This window comes from Gossypium hirsutum, chromosome D02 (genome assembly GCF_007990345.1).
Source record: "Gossypium hirsutum isolate 1008001.06 chromosome D02, Gossypium_hirsutum_v2.1, whole genome shotgun sequence".
Lineage (NCBI taxonomy): Eukaryota > Viridiplantae > Streptophyta > Magnoliopsida > Malvales > Malvaceae > Gossypium > Gossypium hirsutum.
Genome location: NC_053438.1, coordinates 15,621,022 through 15,631,973, shown reverse-complemented (window position 1 = coordinate 15,631,973; position 10,952 = coordinate 15,621,022). Strand labels below are relative to the sequence as shown.

Sequence of the window (10,952 nt, the reverse complement as noted above, 5' to 3'; positions counted from 1 at the left end):
TGTTGTCGGGGACTATTTTAAAGACATTATTTGTAAAATTGTTAATTTTGCATTTTGGTCTATTTTTCTGTTCAACTTTAATTTAATTATTCCTTTTTGTGATTGTTTTAGGTGTTTATGAGTATTGATCGAATATCGACTTACTCCCCATAGATCTTGAAATTGAAATGACTTTTCAACAAAGAAGAAGACAAGCAACTCAAAGATGAACCTTGAGAACCAAAATCAAGGAAACAGAGCAAATTATGCTCAGAATCCTATCCTTGTTGCTGATGACAGGGATCGAATCTTGAGACAGTCTGTCATGCCATTGTTTCATGGGCTTAATCTGGGTATTAGGAGACCCAAAATCTAGGCACAACAATTTGAGCTGAAGCCAATCATGTTCCAGATGCTTCAGATAGTAGGCTAATTCTGTGAAATGCCTTCTAAACATTCTCACATTCACCTCAGATTGTTTGTGGAGGTGAGTGATTCCTTCCAGTTAGTCGGAGTACCTGAAGATGCACTACGATTAAAGTTGCTCCCATACTCACTAAGGCAAAGCTCGGGCCTGGTTAAACTCATTTCCATTAGACTGAATCACACATGGAAAAAGCTAGCAGAATACTTCCTTATGAAGTACTTCCCACCTAACAAGAATGCTAAGTTGTAGAATGATATCACTACCTTCCAACAGATGGATGGTGAATCCTTGTATGAGGCGTGGGAAAGATTTAAAGAATTATTATAGAGATTCTCTCATCACGGAAACCTGTATTGCATTTAATTAGAGACATTCTATAATGGTCTCAGTGCTTACACGAGGATGGTAGTGGACACTTCTACTAATGGTGCTCTCATTTCTAAGTCTTATAATAAGACTTATGAAATCATTGAGAGAATTTTTAGCAATAATTACTAATGGCCAACCAATCGAGCAGCATTAGGAAGACGAGTCATAGAAATACATAAAGTGGATGCTCTTACTTCACTCGCATCTCAGGTATCCTCGATATCCTCAATGCTTAAAAACTTTACTACTAATGGATTTAATAATTTTGCAGCTCAGCCACCAAATCAATTCAAAAATGTAACCTGTGTTTATTGTGAGAAAGGGCACTTGTTCAAAGAATACCCATCAAACCTAGAATCTGTGTATTACATGGGTAACCAGAACCAAAACCAAGGTTGGCAGGGACTGCAATCTAATTTTTAATACCTATATTGGCGAAACCACCCGAATTTCTCTTGAAGTAACTAAGGGGTTGGACCTAGTAACACTTACTCACAACCCAGACCAACCCAGCCCTCTGGTTTTACCCAACAAGTTTAGAAACCAACTCGAGCTAAACCTTCTAATAGCTTAAAAAACTTGTTGAAGGCATACATAGCAAAAAATGATGCCTTGATCCAAAGTCAAGTAGCCACATTGAAAAACTTGGAAAACCAAATGGGCTAGCGTGCAACTAAACTTAGGAATTCACCACAAGGTGCTTTGCCTAATGATACGGAGAATCCACGAAATCTGAGGAAAGAGCATTGCAAAGCATTAACATTAAGGAGCGCAAAGATGATAAAGCCCAACACCGTCGAAGTCAAAGAAGAGCCAGCTAAAGCTCGAGATAAAATTGAAGTTCAACCAAGTGTTGAAACTCCAGTTCCACAAAAACTAGAATTTGCAAAATCTGATAAGGTAACTTCTGACCTACTTAAGTCTAGTAAACTAACACCTTTGTTAGATTCAGAATTGGCACAACAAACAAAGTGCCCAGTTCAAGTTAAGAATCCTCCACCACCCTACCCTCAAAGACTTTAGAAGAAGAAACATGAAGTCCAGTTCAAGAAATTCCTAGATGTACTCAAGCAAATTCATATCAACATCCCGTTGGTAGAAGCTCTTGAGTAGATGTCGAACTACATCAAATTAATGAATGATATCCTGTCAAAGAAATGAAGACTTGGAGAATTTGAGATGGTATCTTTGACTAAGGAATGCAACGCATATCACAAGATAAATTACCCTCAAAGATGGACCCTGAATGTTTCACCATACCTTGCGACATTGGAGCATCTTATTGTGGTAAGGTACTATGTAATTTCAGTGCAAGCATCAACTTGAAGCCCTTGTCCATATTTAGAAAGTTAGGGATAGGTGAGGTTAGACCAACTACGATTACGCTTCAGTTAGTAGATCGATCCTTAGCACATCCGGAAGGAAAAATCGAGGATGTATTGGTACGTGTAGATAGATTTATTTTTCGTACTGACTTTGTTATTTTAGACTTTGAAGTAGATAAAGAGGTGTCAATCATCCTAGGAAGGCCTTTTTTAGCAACTGGAAGGACCCTTCTTGATATGCAAAAGGGCGAGCTTACAATGTGTGTTCAAGACTACTAGGTAACGTTTAATGTTTTTAAGTCCATGTGATTTCTTGACGTAGTTGATGATTGTTCTCCAGTATTTGAGTTAGAGGAGTGAATTGTAAAATGGGGACTCGAATCTGTTGAGGAACCATTGGAACAAATCTTAATGTCAAACCCTCTAAGCGATGAGGAGGGAGAGGAATATTTAGCCTTGCTAAAAGCTGACCAAAGGGGATTTAATCCACAATCCAACTTTGAATCTTTGGAATTAGAGAGAAAAGATTATGTCCAACTAAAAACATCAATCGAGGAGCCACCTAAATTGGAACTAAAGGTACTTCCCTCACACTACTTGTGATTATTTCAGCAGAGTTAACTAAAGAGCCGGAAGAGAAACTTATTTTAATACTGAAACAATTCAAGAAGGTTATTGGTTGGACCATAACTGATATCTGTGGTATTAGTCCATCCATGTGCATGCATAAGATCATCCTTAAAGATGGTTAGAAAAGGACAAATGATGGACAACAGAGATTGAACCCCATTATGAAGGACGTGGTAAAGAAGGAAATCATTAATGGGTTAGATACGAGTATAATTTACCCTATCTCGAACAATTCACAGGTAAGTCCGGTCTAGTGCATGCCAAATAAAGGAGGCATTATGGTTGTGGAGAATTAAAACAAAGAGTTAATACCGACCAGAACGATTACGGGATGGAGAATTTGCATAGATTATTGAAAATTAAACAAGGCGACTAGGAAATATCATTTTCCTTAGTTATTCTTAGATCAAAAGTTGGACAGACTTGCAGGGCAAGACTATTACAATTTTCTCGATGGATATTTAGGGTACAACTAGATCACGATAGCATCGGAAGACCAACACAAAAAAAATTCACATTCCCGTCTAATACATTTGCATTTAGACCACAGCCATTTGGTTTATGTAATGCACTTGCTACATTTTAGAGATGTATGATGGCTATTTTTATTGACATGGTGGAAAAGTTTGTTAAAGCTTTTATGGACAATTTTTCAGTATTTGGAGACACTTACGATGATTGCTTAGCCAATCTAGCCAATGTACAAAGTTGTAACGGCCCCAAATTCTCGAGTCGACATTCGAGTGTTGACCTGGGTTAGCGATGGATAAATTTATTTTGGGATTGGGTTTTGTTGGAATTAATTTGGGTAAATTTTGAGCCTTTTTATAAGAAATTAAGGATGTTGGGAAGCTTGTGTCAAGTAGGGGGAAGATGGATGGCTAATATGGTAATTTTACTATTTTTTAATAAAAGTCTTCTCCCAATTAATGGGAAAATATGGTTTGGTAGATTGAGGTATGGGATAAAGTGGTTTTCTCCCTATTTTTCCCTATATTATAATGACCCTATTGTTTTTTCTTCTTTTTACATTTCTTCATTTTCTTTCATCTTTTCTCCATTTATTTTTCCTTAGCAAGTCATGTAGAGGGAGAGAGATTTGAGTGAGTTCTCACAATTTCTTTTTCATCCTCCAAATCTCAAAAAAATTAAGGGTCTTGATCTATTTTTTTTAAAGTTCCATGGAAGAAAAAAAGTTATCTATGTTCATCATGGATGAAGGTGGAGGTTATTGGGTGTTTGGAATGGTTTGAGTTTGAAGAAGGTTATATCCATCTTCTCATATTTTATTTATTTATTTAAAGTATGTATTTTTACATCCTATCGAATTTTATATTTTTTTGGGAAATATTGTGTGTTACATGGTTATTAGTTAAAGAGGGTGATGAATCTTCTAAAGTTAAGGGTAAAGGCAAGGTGGTGGAGGGCTAGACAAGAAACTTTGTTGGTGTTCTTCCATCAAGGTGGCACCCTCTAACTCTCCTATACTTCTTGATAAGTTATAAATATGATGCTTGTGTGATAATGCGTGCATGTTATATGTCTTTGGGTGGAAATCTTGTTTGAATGATTTAGAATGAAGCTAAAAACATAGTTGTGAAATATGCTAGAAATAAATTATTACATGAATAGTAAATTTGAAAATTCACCATAAATTCTTTAAAAATAAATAAGAAGTGATCTATACATCTTTGTAACTGTGAGTCAGTCTAGTTTCATTTAGAATAAACAGAGATTGATTTCAATTTGTATTTTAAAAGATATGAATTTTTAAGTGTTAAAAGGTCATAAAAATATAGTTGCAGAATTCTTATAAAATAGGTTTAACAGTGACTTTCAAAAATCACCAAAAACTTCACAAGGTAAAATAAGAAGTGAGCCTTATATCTCTATAACCATAAAAAAGTCTAGTTTCGTTTAAAACAAACGGTGCTTGATTTAGAGTTATATGTTAAGAGTTATTAATGTTTGAATCAAAAAAGGTCAAAATGTCAAGGTAATAGACTGTCACATCTCATTAGTTAATATTTTAGCTGGAATGATAAGCAATTTGAAAGGAGTATGGGACTTGAATGTCATGGTTGTATATTTGTGATTATATGTTTGATGCTTTGTTTGCCCTTAGCCTTCAGGCTCTAACGTAACTAGAAGCCATAAGTGGCGCTTGGGATAACCCTACGGACACCCGAGATTATTTGACTAGCGGCTAGGAGTGGTGCGAGACTAACCGGATACCTGATTATTTGAGCAGTATGTGCAATCTAACAAGTTTGACAAGTTTGATATGCAAGCGATTTGGTTACGTTGATATAATGACTCATGATTTAATTATTCGATACTAATGTCATGTTTTTATGTATACATTTGATTTGATGCTTATATTTGTGAATTACTTGAAGTATGGTAGATTTGTTGTGTACAACTAAGCCTGTAAAGCTCAACCTTTGAATTGTCTTAATGTTTAGATTTGTAGACTTTTGTTCGTGTCCGAGGAACATCATCGACGAGAGACTCCTAGCATCAGGTATTCAAAGTACAGTACCTTATCTATTAGTGGGTATTGTATTCCTAAGGCTTTACTTGTATTTTTTTTGTAGGTTTGTAACTCATTTATCATTTTTGTTATTTTTACTATTTTAATATACGATGATATTGGAGCTCCACATATTTTGTATAACTACTTTTATTACTATTTTCAGTATAACTATGTATGGTATTTTCTGTTATATAAAATGTATTTCAATGTTTTAGAATTATTTGAAAATTTTGCTGGGTTACTCCGGTGACCTGATGTAGTGCCTTAGTATTCGATTACTCCATATTCAGGATTAGGGTGTTACATTTAGTGATATCAGAGTAAGGTTTAGTCGGTTCTGGGACCAGCTGGTCAGTTGTAGTAAGGTGTCGGTGAATACATGCCCCTAAGTTTAAGAGTGTACTCTTCTAAGATTGGAAGTCTGGTGAGGCTTTCTCTTTTCTGTTTCGTCTTTAGATTTAATATGCCCGACGATTCAAATCGAAGCCATGAGGCTAGGGAGGAGAGTCATGCTTCTCTGATGGATAATACGGGAGATGAGTTTGTCCCGAACATTGACGACTTTGACATTCTAATGGGTTCGGGCGTGTATGAGGCAACTTAGTTCTAGAATCTTAATTTTGCGCTGCATCGTATCCTTCGAGTGATTTCGAGGGTCCAGCGTACCCCACCTGCTTCGCCACTATCTATTGTTCCGCATGAGACTCCGATAGAGAGATTTCCCAGATGTAAGGCGGAGGACTTTTATGGCACCAGTGAGGATGACCTGATAATAGCTGGTCAGTGGTTAAGGGACACACTAAGAACTATGAGGCCGCTCCATTTTACCCATGAGGGTAACTTAGAGTGCATCATCTCATTGTTAAAGAGTGATGCATATGATTGGTAGGAGGCAGTCGAGATGGCTTTACAGCCAGAGCAGTCGACGTGGGATCAATTATTGTCCGAGTTCTGAGGGAAGTACATTGGTCAATCACATATGGATGACATGAGGATGCAGTTTTCACGACTAGTCCAGGGTAATCGATCGGTGTATGAGTATGAGAGGGACTTTTTACGATTGAGTCGCTTCACCCCTGAGTTAGTGGCTTCTGAGAGTCTTAGGTGTAGGAGATTCCGTGAGGGGCTGCATATTGATATTCACACTTATTTGGCAACAGACCCACCCAAGGTATTTTCAGAATTGGCACGGCAAGCTAAAGTTGTAGAGAGTGTTCTAAGGATGAGATTGAGCTCGTCAGACGAGTCTACTATCCAGAGTAAGAGGGCTTCTGATACTGCGAGTCCGTCTTAGATAGCAGCCAAGAGGATTCAGGATTTTAGAGGATTCAGGAGAGCTCCATCGACATAGTCTCAGAGATTAGGTCAAGGCTCAAGACCAGGGGCTTGTAGGAGACCATTGACTTCCTCGTCGCTAGTGAGTTCAGGAGGATCATTCAGGACCTTGACTTTTCTAGTTTGTAATTTTCGTGGCCAGAGACATTCTGAAGAGTGTTATCGGAGGATTAGATCCTATTTCTAGTGTGGGTCCACCGAGTATTTTGTTAGAGATTGCCTTAGAGCTAGCGGTGCTTCGCCTGTTTAGATTTGTAGAGTAGAGGTACAGTCGTATCTGATATTCGAGTTCCATCTATGCAGTGCTGTGAAAGCTCAAAAAAGACTGCAACGTCATTGATGTGATTACAAGTATTTTCACATTGTTCTCAATTCCCATTATTGCATTAATGGAATTCGGGTCTGCGCATTCATATATCTGCAGTGAGATCATCTAGATAGAGGTATTCCTGTTGAGGAGTTGGATGTTGGGGTTCGGGTATCCAGCTCGTTAGGACTTAATGTGTTGCTGGATAAGGTGTATCGGAGATGCCCAGTTGAGATTCAAGGTCAACTATTTCTGGCAGACTAGATGGAGTTTGATGTAATTTTGGACATGGATTGGTTGACCGAGCATGATGCAAGTTTAAGATGTAGAGTGAGGTAGCTTAAGCTCCGTGGTTGGACGGAACTAGAGTCCTAGTGACTAATGAGATTAGTGAATGCTCGTCTTATGTCATTTCTGCGACTGTAACTTGAAGGTTGATTAGTAGAGGCTGCGAAGCTTTCTTAACTTATGTGGTGGGTACAAGGGTCCAAAGTCTGGCATTGGAGGACCTACAGACTGTGAAGCAGTTTCTAAATGTTTTTCTTGAGGAGTTGCCAGAATTACCCCCAGACACAGAGTTAGAATTTAGGATCGAGGTGTTGCCTGGTACGACTCCGGTATCCATTTCCTTGTACCACATGGCACTAGTTGAGTTGAAAGAATTGAAGACTCAGTTGCTAGAGTTACTTGACCATAGATTTATATGCCCTAGTGTGTCACCATAGAGAACACTAGTGTTATTTGTTTGAAAGACGGATGGGTCGATGATATTGTGCATTGATTATCGTCAGCTAAATAAGGTGACTGTTAAAGAACAAATATCTATTTCTGAGGTCTGATGACCTGTTTGACTAGTTGAGAGGTGCTTGTTTGTTTTCCAAGATTGATTTGAGATTGAGGTATCATCAGTTGAAAGTTAAGGAGGGGGATAGCCCGAAAATAGCTTTTAGGACTAGATATGGTCATTATGAGTTCTTAGTGATGCCGTTTGGGCTCACAAATGCTCCTGCAGCCTTCATGGATTTAATGAACCTTATTTGTAGCCCTACTTAGAACAACTTGTAGTGGTTCTCACTGATGATAAATTGGTGTATTCTCGATCTGAGGATGAGCATGATCACCATCTCCGAGTTGTTCTTCAAACCCTTCGAGAGAGATGACTTTTTTCCAAATTTAGTAAGTGTAAATTTTGGCTTCCTGAGGTGGCCTTTTTGGGTCACATTGTCACGACGGATGGTATCCAAGTGGATATGTAAAAGATTCAGGCAGTGGTAGATTGAAAGACACTGTGTAATATTTCTGAAGTTTGTAATTTTTTAGGCCTCGCTGGGTATTATAGACGGTTTGTTAAAGTTTTTTCGATGATTGCTACTCCGTTGACCAAGCTGTTGCATAAAGGAGTTCCATTTGAGTGGAATGAGAAGCACCAACGGAGGTTTGATCAACTTAAGACAATTCTAACAGAGGCACCAGTTTTGACCCAGTCGGAGTTAGGTAAGGACTATGTAGTGTTCAGTGATGTGTCCTTGAATGGACTTGGTTGTGTTCTCATGCAGGATGGTAAGGTAGTTACTTATGCATCTAGACAGCTTAAGTCGCATGAGCGTAACTACCCTACCCATGATTTGGAGTTAGCAGCAGTGGTTTTTGAATTGAAAATTTGGAGGCACTATCTCTTTCGGGAGAAGTGTTATATCTATACCGATCACAAGAGTCTTAAGTATCTATTCATCCAAAAGGAGCAAAATTTGAGGCAACGTAGATGGATTGAGCTACTTAAGGACTGCGTCATTGACTACCATCCGGGTAAAGCTAATATGGTAGCAGATACATTGAGATGTAAATTAGTGGTAGCGTTGTGAGCGATGTTTGTGAATGTAACACCCCGTACCCGAGACCGTTGCCGGAGTCGGACACGAGGGGTTCACAGACTAAATTCGCTTACTATCGCAGTCCATTTTAAAAATTTCCAGACAGCTGGCTAACTGTGTCGCTGTCACCTTAAAAATCATATCTTGAGTTTCACAACTCGAAAATCAGTTTCATGATTTTTCCCTGAAACTAGACTCATATTTCCATCTACATATTTTTTTATAGAATTTTTGGTCGGGCCAATTAGTACAGTTTATTAGTTAAAGTCTCCCCTGTTACAGGGATCGACTACACTGACCTTTGTGCATTACGACTTGGATATCTCCCTGTACAGGGCTTCAATACTGATGTTGTTTGTTTCCATAGAAACTAGACTCAAAAAGGAATCTATGCATATATGGCATGACTTCTAATTATCTTTGGTTAATTTATAATGAATTTCCAAAGTCGGAATAGGGAATCCAGAAACTGTTCTGGCCCTGTCTCACGAGAACCTGAATATCTCTTAACATAATATCCATATGATCATTTCGTTACTTTCCTATGAAAATAGATTCATCAAGGTTCGTTTACATAATTTATTCACTATTTAATTCCATTCCTACTATTTTTAGTGATTTTTCACATCCACATCACTGCTGCTGTCAGCATCTGTTTTTTTTAAGGTAAACTTTACCTATTTCATGATCCTCCATGGATCAACTAGAGTTTGTCATACATATTCCAAAAGTGATCAAGAATAACCCTTCCCATGGCTAACCGTTACCAACATTTCCATACCTCTCGACGGACAACATACAAAACGATTATAATGCTATGATCAAAGTATATTTAAGCCATTTTCGCATGGCTATCCAAATTTACACAAAACCGAAGGGTACATGACCAACAACAAAAGGGTAGTCCTATACATGCCATTTTCAGAGTTCAACCAAAAGTGTACCAAAAGGGCTTTGATAGTGTGGGTGACTTCGACTTCAATAATCCCGAGTCCGATAGCTGACAAACCAAAATCTATAAAACAAAGATTCAAAGAACGGAGTAAGCATTTAATGCTTAGTAAATTTTAAGCAAGACAAAGTGTTCTCAATCACTATTATTGGTCATTCATTTCAACTGTTCGATGAAGTTAATCTAGAGCTTCATCTCGATCTATAATATCATTAAACGCAACACTTGGCTGCCACATATATACTTTCGAATAATAATGACCTAGATGGTCAAATATTTCCAAAGCACATTCTTCATCGATTTTCAACTTTCAATAATCCTTTCCACTTGTTCATAATCACATCCATACTTTTAAGTATTTCAACCTGACAAGTACTAAATTACCATAGGCACATAAAGAACCAACATATTCCTTATCACATATATGTAAGCTTACAAATCATAATCCTTACCTTGTACTGGCACATCTAGCTCAACCCAACCCATACTCAGATCATAAGGCTTTTGGGCAGAATATGCACTAATACATAAGAATATTTCATCGCATACTTTATTATACAAACATACCATTATCAATTAGATCATTCTCACATTTGGAGTTATAATATTAATCACATTTACCTACCTCTTTGATACTGATAATTCACCTCGAAATCACTCCACCGATGAGTAAGTAATACGTACCTGAACATATTGAATACATAATACTTATTTGATGGTAACTTAATGCAAATACTCAATATCAAAGTCTTACTTGAATCCTAGCATTTAGCCGTCGGGTCTTTAAAGCTCAGATATAGTACGAGCACGAAGCCTACGGACATTAGTCAGGATAATATTCTCGCATAAAGCCTGCGGGGTTTTAACCCGGATATAGTACTGACACAATTGCCCTTCGGGACTTATCACATTTATACACTTTCACATCCATCACGTTGGCCACTCGGCCCTGTCACATATATACACTTTCACATTCATCACATCGGCCATTAGGCCTTATCACATATATACACTTTCACATTCATCACATCAGCTATTAGGCCTTATCACATATATACACTTTCACATTCATCACATCGGCCATTAGGCCTTATCACATATATATACACTTTCACATTCATCACACTGGCCATTCGACCTTATCACATATATACACTTTCACATTCATCAGATCGGCCATTAGGCCTTATCACATATATATACACTTTCACATTCATCACA

The 10,952-nt window shown here is 37.8% G+C and overlaps 1 non-coding gene across 1 annotated transcript; it reads right to left on the bottom strand.

Moving 5' to 3' along the window:
• Positions 1–645: 645 nt before the first annotated feature.
• LOC121215052 (small nucleolar RNA R71) lies at positions 646–753 on the bottom strand. The gene has a single exon (XR_005910788.1). It is a non-coding gene; the product is annotated as a small nucleolar RNA R71 (small nucleolar RNA).
• Between the last annotated feature and the right edge of the window lie 10,199 nt (positions 754–10,952).